Below are 12,151 nucleotides of genomic sequence, written 5' to 3' on the forward strand. Positions count from 1 at the left end.
GATGTACAAAGACTTATAAAAAGGGAATTAAGTCACATACCTTCTGAAAATACATCCGTCAACGAAAACCACCTATTTGTTTTGGATGGATCATTACATAATCTGTTTATTATTCAGAGGCTAGTTTACAGTTAACAATTATTCCATCATGTGTGCAAGTCTGTCTGCTTGATTTCTGTTTCACGTGATGTATTTGTTTTGATATTTCATAGACCCAAATATGAATAAGTTATCCTCACCTTTTTTCCTGTATACTCGACTTCCTATATCAGTATTATCCACATACTTTTCTATGTAAACTCTAGAGTTTAAGCTAATATTTGGAGTAAAAACCGAGAATAACCCCTGCTAAAATAACAATTCTTGAAGCATTGTTTAGTCCATCAATAGAGTTTACCCAGTTTGTCTGCTTTGTTGACAGTCTATTTTTAACTGGTAAGACATTTTGGAATCAACAGTACTATATATGTGCTTAACTTTCACAGTTTAGGTAGAATTTGTGATGATTCTTACTGAAGGATTAACTGCAATCAAGTTATACTGTATAAATCTAGATGTTTCTATCAATATCACCAATGATTTTATCAATAAAAAGAAGCACTGCTGTTGAATGTGATTTAACATTCAGGTAGTTTCAGATTAATTTCTACATCCCATACCATCTCTACTGTCAGTATTTTAGCTGCACAGGTAACAATTTTCAGGCCAACAAAATGCACAGGCTTGCTAGTTTGTAGCTGATTCTTTCTAGGACCAACCTATACATTAAAAAAGTGCTAATAAGACACCTGCCATTGGTTTAAAAGTATAGTGCTCTTCAAATAAACATTAAATATGGAACCACTATGGGAAGTTGATATTAAGCTCTAAATGAAGCTTGGTCAAATCAAACTTGTTGAACAAAATATCCATGGAAAACATCACTTGACTTGACATGAAAAAAATATTGTAGGGACAAGCCCCTGTATCTTTTTCCTTCACCCCCTACTCTTGTACTTACAAATACAAGCAACATATTGCTTGGTCTTTCTACTTACAGACTTAAGGATAAATCAAACGGTAAATAGGGAAAAGGCTCAAAATTATGGCCACATTTTAAAATAATGGTACTGTCAACTTAAAAGGTTGATAGTAAAAAGGACATGAATTAGTATATATTTGCTGATGTAAAAAATCTATACTTCTAATGATTATTATTATTTATTGACTGCAATCCAGCCCTCTTTTCACAAAAAAAAAAAGAAAAAAAATCAACTTTTGGGCCAAAATTAGGGACACCCCTAAACTTTAGAGGTATGTCACTATCCATATTTGCACAGCCATGGAGAAAAGAATAATACCTTGAAAGGTTGAAGGACAAGTCACATAACTGCAACCTTGCAGTTCAGTGAAATAATATAAAACAATTCTGAGAATGGCATACATAGTGAGATGAGATTGGGAAATTGAATTTATGATGATATACAATTTAAGCCAGGAAAAGGAGGGAGTGGCAGCAAGTATGAGAAAAAAGATGGCATTTAGTTGTATCAGTGCATTGTTTTATTCTACCAAAAATGCTGTATTAATATTGCATATTACTTTTTATAACTTTTTGCTAAAATATTTTTATTAATTATAACAAATAAATGACAAATTTTAACAAAAGTACTATCTAAACAAACAATATAAAGTAAAATAAAAATGACTATAATGGTGTCTACTATATAATTTACATTCTGATAATTCTTGATGTATAAAAAAGAAATGAAAAAGTCCTTGTTGTTAACAGGGTTGTGACTATTTATTTAGCAGTACCTTGAGTTTCATCCAAGTGTTATGGGAAGTGGTAATTCTAGTTGCTCTCATCATGATTGTTAAAAGTTCATAATGACAAACAGTTGCAACATTTATGAATTCATTCATCATTGGAGTTTGTTCATTCTTCCAGTTCTTTGTGATTATTTTCCATGCAATGGATGGAATGCTCCATAGAAGAGGGTAATTTACTTTCTTTACACAGATAGGTATTGGTGTATTGAATAAGATCAATGATTTTGATGAAGTGAATTTGTCATTAAATAACACCTGTAAAAAAACAGTAATATTGTCCCAGAATAGTTTAATAACTTCACAATCAAAAAACATATGTTGCCAATCCACTTTAGTGATTATTTTACACCTCCTTCATGTTACTGTTTTCTTATACATTAATTCTATTCTGTGTTGGGTTATAAGTGTTTTTGTGCAGAAATTTCCATGTAAACAACTTCCACTTTATAGAATAAGTAGTGTAATTTGAAGATGCCAGCATGTGTTTTTATATTTTCTTTATTTGGATAATAGCTATTTATAGTTTTAAAATATTCCCAATAACTTTCCTTAAAATATGCTGTCAAATATCTAATAATGTTGAATATCTTTGATAGCAGACCCTTTTCCATTGTTCTCTGATGTAATAATAAAATTAAGAAATCAATTAATTTTTATTGACGGTACAATTAGTTTAATTTTCTATAGAAAATCTACAATTCTGTACATCTAACCACAAGTCTTTATTTAAATTAAGTTTAGTGGATATATATTCTAAGGATTGCAATTTTCCTCCCACAATCAATTGACTCCAGTATACCAAATTATTCTTTTTAAATGTATTCATTTTGCATATATCAAAAGTACATATACTATTTTATGTATATGCTATAGGAAACATAAAAAGAAACATGTCTTATATTCCAGATTCTTATAAACAAAAATTCTAAATGTAGTTAACATTAAGGACGTTGTTTTAATGATTGAGGATAATGAATATAATTCTATGTCAGGTATACCAATTCCACCCATAGACCAGTCTCTAACATGGAGTTTTAATCCTTACCTAGATTTATCAGGGTACCAAAAAATGTAAGATTTAGAGAATTGAATTATTTTATTTTTTTAGAAAGAGGGAGTGAAAGGGATTATATTACATATACGATTTTTGGCAGAATAATCATCTTTATTAGAGCAAGTCTCTCTTCCATAGAAAAATTTAACTTGTTCTATTTATTGAGAAATGTTTTAGTAGAAGTTAGACTATTAGAATAATTTTCTTCAATCATATTCTTAATATTATCTGTTAAAATTATTCCTAAATAGGTATTTTTTTAATCTTTTACTACATACTTAGAAAATCTTTCTTCCATACCATTAATATTGGTATTTATGAGTAATTTTTTTTGTTTTAGTCTCATTAAAAGACAGCCCAGATTTCTTCTGAAAGGTTTCTATTGTATTAAATACTTCCTTAAGAGAAAATTAACAAAACAATCAGGCACCCCCATGGAGTAAATGTTCCAGTGTTGTGAAAAGTAGAAATGAAATATAAATATTGTAGCATACACTGGAACAAACCATGGTTAACAAATAAATTCTCCTAAATCGAACACAATGTAGCCAACACAACGTGGTGTGGAACGAACACTTTTAATAGTAAAACTTGGTAAGCGCTTTTCACCATTAAGGCTTCATCAGACCATACAAGTGAAATAAAATCAAGTCCTTCTTAAATAGATGACCTCATAAATAATTCATCTAATATTAAAATCATGCTGACATCCTTTCCTTATCATTAAAAAGAGGTAAAGCTATATAAAGCATTGTACAAACTTTGTAATCTTTTCTAACACAGAGTGATTGTAACTATCTATATATGTGTTAGAAAAGGTTACAAAGTTTATACAATGCTTTATATAGCTTTACCTCAGCATGATTTTAATATTAGATGAATTATTTATGAGGTCATCTATTTAAGAAGGACCTGATTTTATTTCACTTGTATGGTCTGATGAAGCCTTAATGGTAAAAACGCTTATCAAGTTTTACTATTAAAAGTGTTCATTCCACACCACGTTGTGTTGGCTACATTGTGTTTGATTTAGGAAAATTTATTTGTTAACCGTGGTTTGTTCCAGTGGATGCTACAATATTTATATTTCACTTCCTTAAGAGAGTTTTTATCATTTAAAATCAAAAGAATATCATAATATCATCTGCAAACAATAATACCTTAGAAATTAATTTATGTTTAATCTGTGTACTGTTGATATCTGTTCTTGACCTTAAGTAGTTTGCAAATGGTTTCATAATTAAAGTAAATAATAGTGGAGATAAAATGCAGCCCTGTTTTCTTCCTTTATTTATCGAAATAAACTCATATAGGTAACTATTTTTATGTAGACAAAGGGGTTATCATAAAGCAAACTTATAAGTTGTAAAAACTGATTAGAGAAATTGTACTCTTCTAGAACCAATAATAAATATTTCCAATTAACTGAGTCAAAAGCATAATTTGTGTCCAAGCTTAACTTCAATCCATCTTTTATATTCTTATAAAGATCTATTAAAGCTAATACTCTTTTAACAGTATCATAAATGATCTTATTTACTATAAATCCAGTTTGATCATTATTAATTATATATGATAATGGCTGTTGTGATCTAGCAGCATTTACAGCCATGAATATTTTATAATCAATGTTTAAAAGTGATATTGCGCTATCAGAAGAACACTCAGCTGGATTTTTATCCATCTTTAATACTGGGGAAATAAGTGTGTATTTTCAGGATGGAGAAACTTTATATACATCTTTAACTATTACAAAAACTTTATGCAAAATGCAAAAAGCTTCTTTAGGTAATAATTTCTAAAGTTCAGTATTATGCTATTATTGCCAGGTGCTTTATTAGGTTTTAGTTTGTTAATTTGACTTATAAGTTCAGACATCAATATAGGCTTATCTATCAATTTCTTTTGTTCCTCTGTCAACCTGTGTATAGCATATTATTTAAGAAAGTTGTTAATTATTTCTAAGGAATCCATTTCTGGGTTATATTGATTACTTTTATTAAAGTGAGCTGTAAATATTTTCAAAAAGTCCTCAATTTCAGTTACCTTTTTCTTAGTTTCAGGAGAATACAACTCTTCAATGTGATTAGATATAATAAGCATTTTTGTTTTGATGCTAATTTATGCATAGATCTAAAGTATCTACAAATTTAAAATCATAAAACTATGATAAATTTAGAGAAGGGTTTGAGAACATTTTTAAAATGATTTGGGAGAGAGTTGACATGCAACCAAAGGATGGAGAGCAACTACAATCTCAAGTTATTCTGACATTCATAACTGAACATCTTTCATATGCTTTTCTGATGTCAGAGCTACTATAGCATGCTGCCTAAGCAATTTAAAACAGGAAATGGAATGAACAGCCAGAGGCTCAAGCTGCATGTCAGCACATCTATGCAAAAATTGGTATTGTGCATCTTTGTGAGGCAAGAGGACAAGAGGTGAATTATTTTAATTTACATTTATATAGATAGATAGGGATACATGTTTGTACACATGTACCACCAGGGATTCTTATAGAGATATAGGGTTTATAAAATGATGCAGTGATATCTCAAGATAAGTTGACTTATGAAATGTTATTACTTAATCACTGTACATGAGGTTACTAAGATACAACAGGAGTTTGAGTACAAATAGATAGTTTTTCCAGTATAAGCAGTGCAAATGATATGCCTATTATTTCAGACTTGGAAGAAAATGGGCATTTATTAGTAAAGGAAGGACATACAGCATAAGCTGTACAGTACAAACATTAAAAAAAAAGAAAACTAAGAGAATGGACAGTGTGTATGAAGTGGAAGATTTCAACCCTCAAGGGAAACAAAATCTTAACCTTCAATTTAAATAAAAATTGGATGAAACTAAGAAAAACAAAGAAGAGTATACTTGGTGCATTTAGTGACATACTGGAAGATACCAGCATTGAAGCATTTCCTCAGAACAAATTTTATATTCCTGCACAAGAAATTGAGGGGTTAGTAAAGAATGCATACGATGATTTACAGCTAAAAATAATTTTGGAATATGCACTGATGAGCTAACATTGCTTGATAGTGTAGTGAGAAGTCATGAACTGAGTTGGCCAGGAATGTTCAAAGTGATATAGAGGTCAATTATATATTCCCATCTTCACCAGAGCAATAAATGATTATCAGTGATTTAATGCTGGGAGAGTTGAAAAAACTGCCTTACTTGGCTTGATAAAACATTATGATATCTGCTTTATGTGGGGTAAAATTGTCAACTGTAAGAAATGATCTATTCAAACTATTTAGAAATGAATCTCCCTTTTTTGAGAAATAATTTGTGGAAAAGTAATGGCATAGGGATGACTCAAATGGATGTTTTATCAAAAGAAAAACATTTTTAACACTGTTCAGCTAACAATATGAACATGATTTTCACTGATGTTTTCCATCTATTAAATATGGAGATGTGCTAAAATCTGCTGCCAGTGCATCCAGTTATAAAAATAGTGTTGGAATCAAAACAATGTCATTAATGTTTATAGGAATACATGCTAGGGAATGTGGACTATTTCACAACTAATGGATACTATTTTAATCATCAATCAAATACCATATTGTGTCTTAAGATGGGAAAGATTATTACAAATGTTCAGAGGTAGAATTAATAAGGTTATAAAAATAACTACTTTACAATGGAAGATAACGGAATGGTATTGGTAGTATTAAGTGCATGAATTCTGAATAGAAGATGGCTAAATTAAGGTTATTTTTACAAGAGTAAGTTGGCACTGGGATTGTAAATGAGACTTGGCTCCACAGTCTAACCAGCCATTGGGAAATGTAAGTTATAAAACATTTCATAACTTTAGAAGCAACATGGGAGGAGATAAACAGGAAAGTATTAGAACAAGCATTAGTTACTGAAGCAATACGTCAGAAATTATATCACTGGTTGTCCTGGGGAAATGCTCCACTATTCAACACTTTGTTTTTTACAGATCTCCAGCAAAGAGGATGCATGAAAAAATGAGTTGGGTAGAAGAACTGAATGGTTTTGCTCTATGTAAATACTGCATTTTGATGGGTATAGAAATCTCCCAAATATTAATTTCAATAAAATGATAGGAGCAAATATTATCAAATAACATTATCTTATCAGTGTTGTCCCAATTTGTCACCCAACATGCAGTTCATCTAAAAAGATAACAAAATATCCTGGAGATAATATTAACAACACTCAACATTACGGCATCAGAGGTTCAGAATAAGAAACCTCTGAGTAATTCTGACTATTTGATGGTGAGATGCAAAGTTGAGGGTTTAATAAATGAAAAGTCATCCAGTCATACCAAAGAGAATAATCTTATTCATCAGATTATGAACCAGTCATAAATTATATTAATTATTGGAAATGAGAAGGTAAATTTAAAGGGTTATAGGTTCAAGAAATCTGGAATGCTTTCTGCAGCAACATGGTTTCGTTAATAATCATGTTTGTACCACTGACAAAACATATATGGGTCAAAGGAAAGTCTGCCCCCAGATGAATAAGAATATTAAAAACAGAATAAAAAAGAAAAGAAATGGACATTTTTAAATGATACCCAAAATATAAAAATGTTAAAATATGCAGGTATTGTGTTAATAAGGTAAGACAGGCTATAAGCTAAAAAGGAGTTTGGGAACAAACCTAGCAATAGTATGATGTACAACTGAGTCATTAACACCCATGTGATGCAGAACGTCATGCCTCTAGCAGTTTACCCCCATCTTGCATTCTAGAGCATTTTCTGAATAAGAAACTTAAAAAAAGCATAAGAAAAATTAATTAAATATTTTGTGAAGAATAAAATTCATTAAATCTGTACAAATAGCAATGTTATCAGTAACAAATAGCCTTTATAGTGATAATAGTCAGTGCATTCACAGTATTTCCATAAACAGTGTAATCCACACAACCCCCAAGTTATTTTTTCTAAACTTTCACAAATTTTCATATCTTGGAAACTATACAGCCTAGAGGTATACTTTTAGACCTTTTTTTTGTTAACTAGACATAAGCTTTCACATAAAAACAAGGAATTCCTTTATAACTGTATGTTTATTGGGATATTTAAAAAGTATGAAAAAATATATCTAATTGCATAATTAGCAATATAAATAATACTGGATATCTCAAGATGTGCAACTTACAGTTTACATATCAAAGACAGTTTTCTTCAACAACATTTAGGTTTCACTAAATGACATGCAACAGTTTGTAAGTCACTTGGTTTTTGAAGTTTAAGTACATATGTAAATATTATTTTCATAATGATTGACAAACAACTACCAATATTTCCAGTATAGAGTGATTGAAACCAGAAATTTCAGTGAATTGTACTGTCTCCCACATTACATACAGTGGATATAAAAAGTTTACACACTCCTGTTAAAATGCCAGGTTTTGTGATATAAAAATGAGACCACAATAAATCATTTCAAAACTTTTCACACCTTTAATGTGACCTACAACATGTACAATTCAATTGAAAAACAAACAAATCTGGTAGGGGAAAAATATAAAAAATAAAAAAATGTACAATACGCTGGTTGCTTAAGTATGCACACCCTTAAACTAATACTTTGTTGTGTGTGCTCACCCTTAAACTAATACTTTGTTGAAGCACCTTTTGATTTAATTACAGCATTCAGTCTTGTTGGGTAGGATGCTATCAGTATGGCACATCTTGACTCAGCAATATTTGCCCAGTCTTCCTTGCAGAAGTGCTCCAAATCTTTCAGATTGTGAGGGCATCTCTTGTGCGCAGCCCTCTTCATGTCACCTCACAGATTTTCTATTGGATTTAGGTCGGGGCTCTGGCTGGGCCATTCCAAAACTTTAATTTTCTTCTGCTGAAGCCATTCTTTTGTTGATTTGGATGTATGCTTGGGGTCATTGTTATGTTGAAAGGTGAATTTCCTCTTCATCTTTCTAGCAGATGCCTGAAGGTTTTGGGCCAAATGTGATTGTTATACGGAACTGTTCATAATTCCCTCCACCTTGACTGAAGTTCCAGTTCCAGCTGAAGAAAAGCAACCCCAAAGCATGATACAGCCACCACCATGGTTCACCATGGGGATGGTGTTCTTTTGGTGATGCAAAATGTTGATTTTGCGTCAAACGTACCTTTTGGAATTGTGACTAAAAAGTTCAACCTTGATCTCATCAGATCATAACACATTTTCCCACATGTTTTTGGGAGACTTGATGTATTGTTTTGCAAATTTTAGCCAGGCCTGGATGTTTTTCTATCTAAGAAAAGCCTTCATCTTGCAACCCTACCTCACAGTCCAGACATATGGAGAATACGGGAGATTGCTCTCACATGTAGTACACAACCAGTACTTGCAAGAAATTCCTGAATCTCATTCAATGTTACTGTAGGTCTCTTGGCAGCCTCCCTGACCACTTTTCATCTTGTCTTTTCATCAATTTTGGAGGGACGTCCAGTTCTTTGAAATGTCAGTGTTGTCTCATACTTTCTCCACTTTTTGATGACTGTCTTAACTGTGTTCCATGGTATATCCAATGCTGTAGAATTTATTTTGTAATTTCCTGACTGATACCTTTCAATAATGAGATCCCTTTGATACTTTGTAATCTCTCTCTGTGAACCATAGCTTTTGCTGTAGCAGGGAACTGAGTAAATGTCAGGAAAATCCTACTAGGACAGCTGAACTTTATTTGGGGTTAATCAGAGTCTCTTTAATTTATGACAGATGTGTACCCAAGAAGACTGAATACTGTAATTAAATCAAAAGGTGCTTCAACAAAGTATTAGTTTAAGGGTGTGCACACACAAGAAAGTATTAGTTTAAGGGTGTGCACGGTTATGTAACCAGTGTATTGTACACTTTTTTATTTTTTATATTTTCCCCCTGACAGATTTTTTGTTTTTCAATTGAATTGTATAGGTTATAGGTCACATTAAAGGTGGGAAACATTTTGAAATGATTTATTGTGGTCTCAACCTTTTCTATCACAAAAACCTGGCATTTTAACAGAGGTATGTAAACTTTTTATATCCACTGTGTGTATATATATATATATATATATATATATATATATATATATATATATATATATATATATATATATAGATATATATGTATATATATATATATATATATATATATATATATATGTATATACATATATATATATATATATATATATATATATATATATATATATATAGATAGATATACATGCCCGCTTCAGTATACAGTAGAGTCGATTATCTGAAAGTTGATTATCTGAAATGCCAATTATCAGGAAAAATCATAAAGTCTAAATATGCAAACTTTATATGTGTTTGCTTGTGCATGTTTTTTGAACTTGTAGCCAGCTCATGTGTGAAAAATATTCTTTATTGTCCACTGGAATCATTGATTGGTTGAAAAGTGTATTCTCTGCATGCAGAAAAAAAAAACAAGATTTTAGAAGATGTTTTATCTTGTTCAATGTATGTTTGATTATCCAAACATTTTGATTATCCAAACTACCCTAGGCCCCAGTTAGTTCAGATTATCAACTCTCTACTGTAATATAGGTCTCTCAGTTATGAAAGTATGTACATAAGTATGAAAATATGAATAATAATTGGCAAACAAAGATTAATTCCTCCACTACAGAGCATCCTAGACTAACAATCCCAGTGCCATTTTGTTGATAACTCTTGCCCTTTCTTATACTGCCTATTATTAGCTGGTAAGGTACTTAGTTAAAGAAGTCTGACCACAATCAATTCTGGATGCCATAAGGAGGTATGGGTGTGAACTGGAAGTATACAAAAGGGCATTATAGGCTTGAGATAGTTAAAAGCCAGTGTTTAGATGTGTACAATATTGCCTCAAAGACCAGAGGTCCAGTGTTAGGACCATTGACTGAGATAATAAAGGGTCAGAACCTTGTGAAATAGTGACCCTTTTGCTAATGTCTATTCAGAGCTTTGTACTGATGCTAAAGGATGGGATAGGAAAGTCAATGATTCATTTGTGCCTTTTAGCCAATGTCCTTAATAACTACAGAAATGGTCAAGAAGATCTTTAGGATATATAAAACAGGATAATGCACTATCCAATAATTTAAATGGGACATTCTTAGTTAGCATAAGTGATGTTTGAACATACTCTTTATCTTTTCTGTTTTAGACTCTGGATTATTTCAAAATCAGTGAAATATACTAGTGTTATTCCAATCCATAAGGGGGTATCACTTGTGGTAAATAACTTTATGACAGTTTGTCTTATGAGCTTGACTGGGAAAAACCTTAAGAGGACTCTTATAAATATACTGGATGCTCAAGGCGATACTATGTAATGTAATGTCTACCAACATGGTTTTAAAAAAGAAAGACCAACCAAAGCAAATATTAACTTCCACTCAGAAATGGTACATCCTCATGATATTAATGTCCCTGTAGTCATACCTTTTCTAGACCTTGCAAAAGCCTTTGATTCTGTATAACATTAATCAATCCTCAGTCCACCAAAATATATTGGGGGAGGGGTTGACCAGTAACTACCATGATAGATAGAAAATAGGCTAAATGTCAAAATAGTTAGAGTTTATGAACAAGGAATCAACTCTAGTGAATATAACATCTATGGAGTTGTGCCACAAGGTTCAATATTGAGACCTCCTCTCTTCCACATGCTTATGTCAATGTTTAAAGCAATAGGTAATTGTTGGACTGGGAAGTTTTCAGACAACACAAAAAATACTGGTTTTACTGTGGTACTGGAAGACTGGAAAATCCTCCAAAACTATCTGCTCAAACTATATGAATGGACACACCTTAAAGGGGGTGAATTTAAAAATACAAATACAAAATTTTGCATTTAGGCAAAAATAAATCCTGGATACCCATATAGTATGTATTGCACATCTGTAGAGGAGTGCATGGAATTTGAGGACTTGGGACTCAAGGTAAATTGAAGGTTTGGGTTTGGAAATCATGTTAATAACATTTTAAAAAAGGCTATCCATTAACTAAAAACTGCAAGAAAGACCTAATCAAAGTAGAGTCGTCACCGTGTAATACCTTAAATCTCCTGTAGTGGAGGCCTATGCATTATATGCAAATTACCCCTTAATGACACACCGTTGTTTTATCTACCTAGCTTCTAAATGTGCATGACTTTTCATTTTTTCACTTTTTAGGTCTTTCTGAGTATATTCAGACTCAAGACATATGATACAATTAAAACGATTTTAAGAACAATATTCCTGGACTTCTGTGTTCTTTGAACAATTTAGACAGCT

The sequence above is a fragment of the Protopterus annectens genome, chromosome 5.part0 (assembly GCF_019279795.1).
Source record: "Protopterus annectens isolate FY-2018-M chromosome 5.part0, PAN1.0, whole genome shotgun sequence".
Lineage (NCBI taxonomy): Eukaryota > Metazoa > Chordata > Ceratodontiformes > Protopteridae > Protopterus > Protopterus annectens.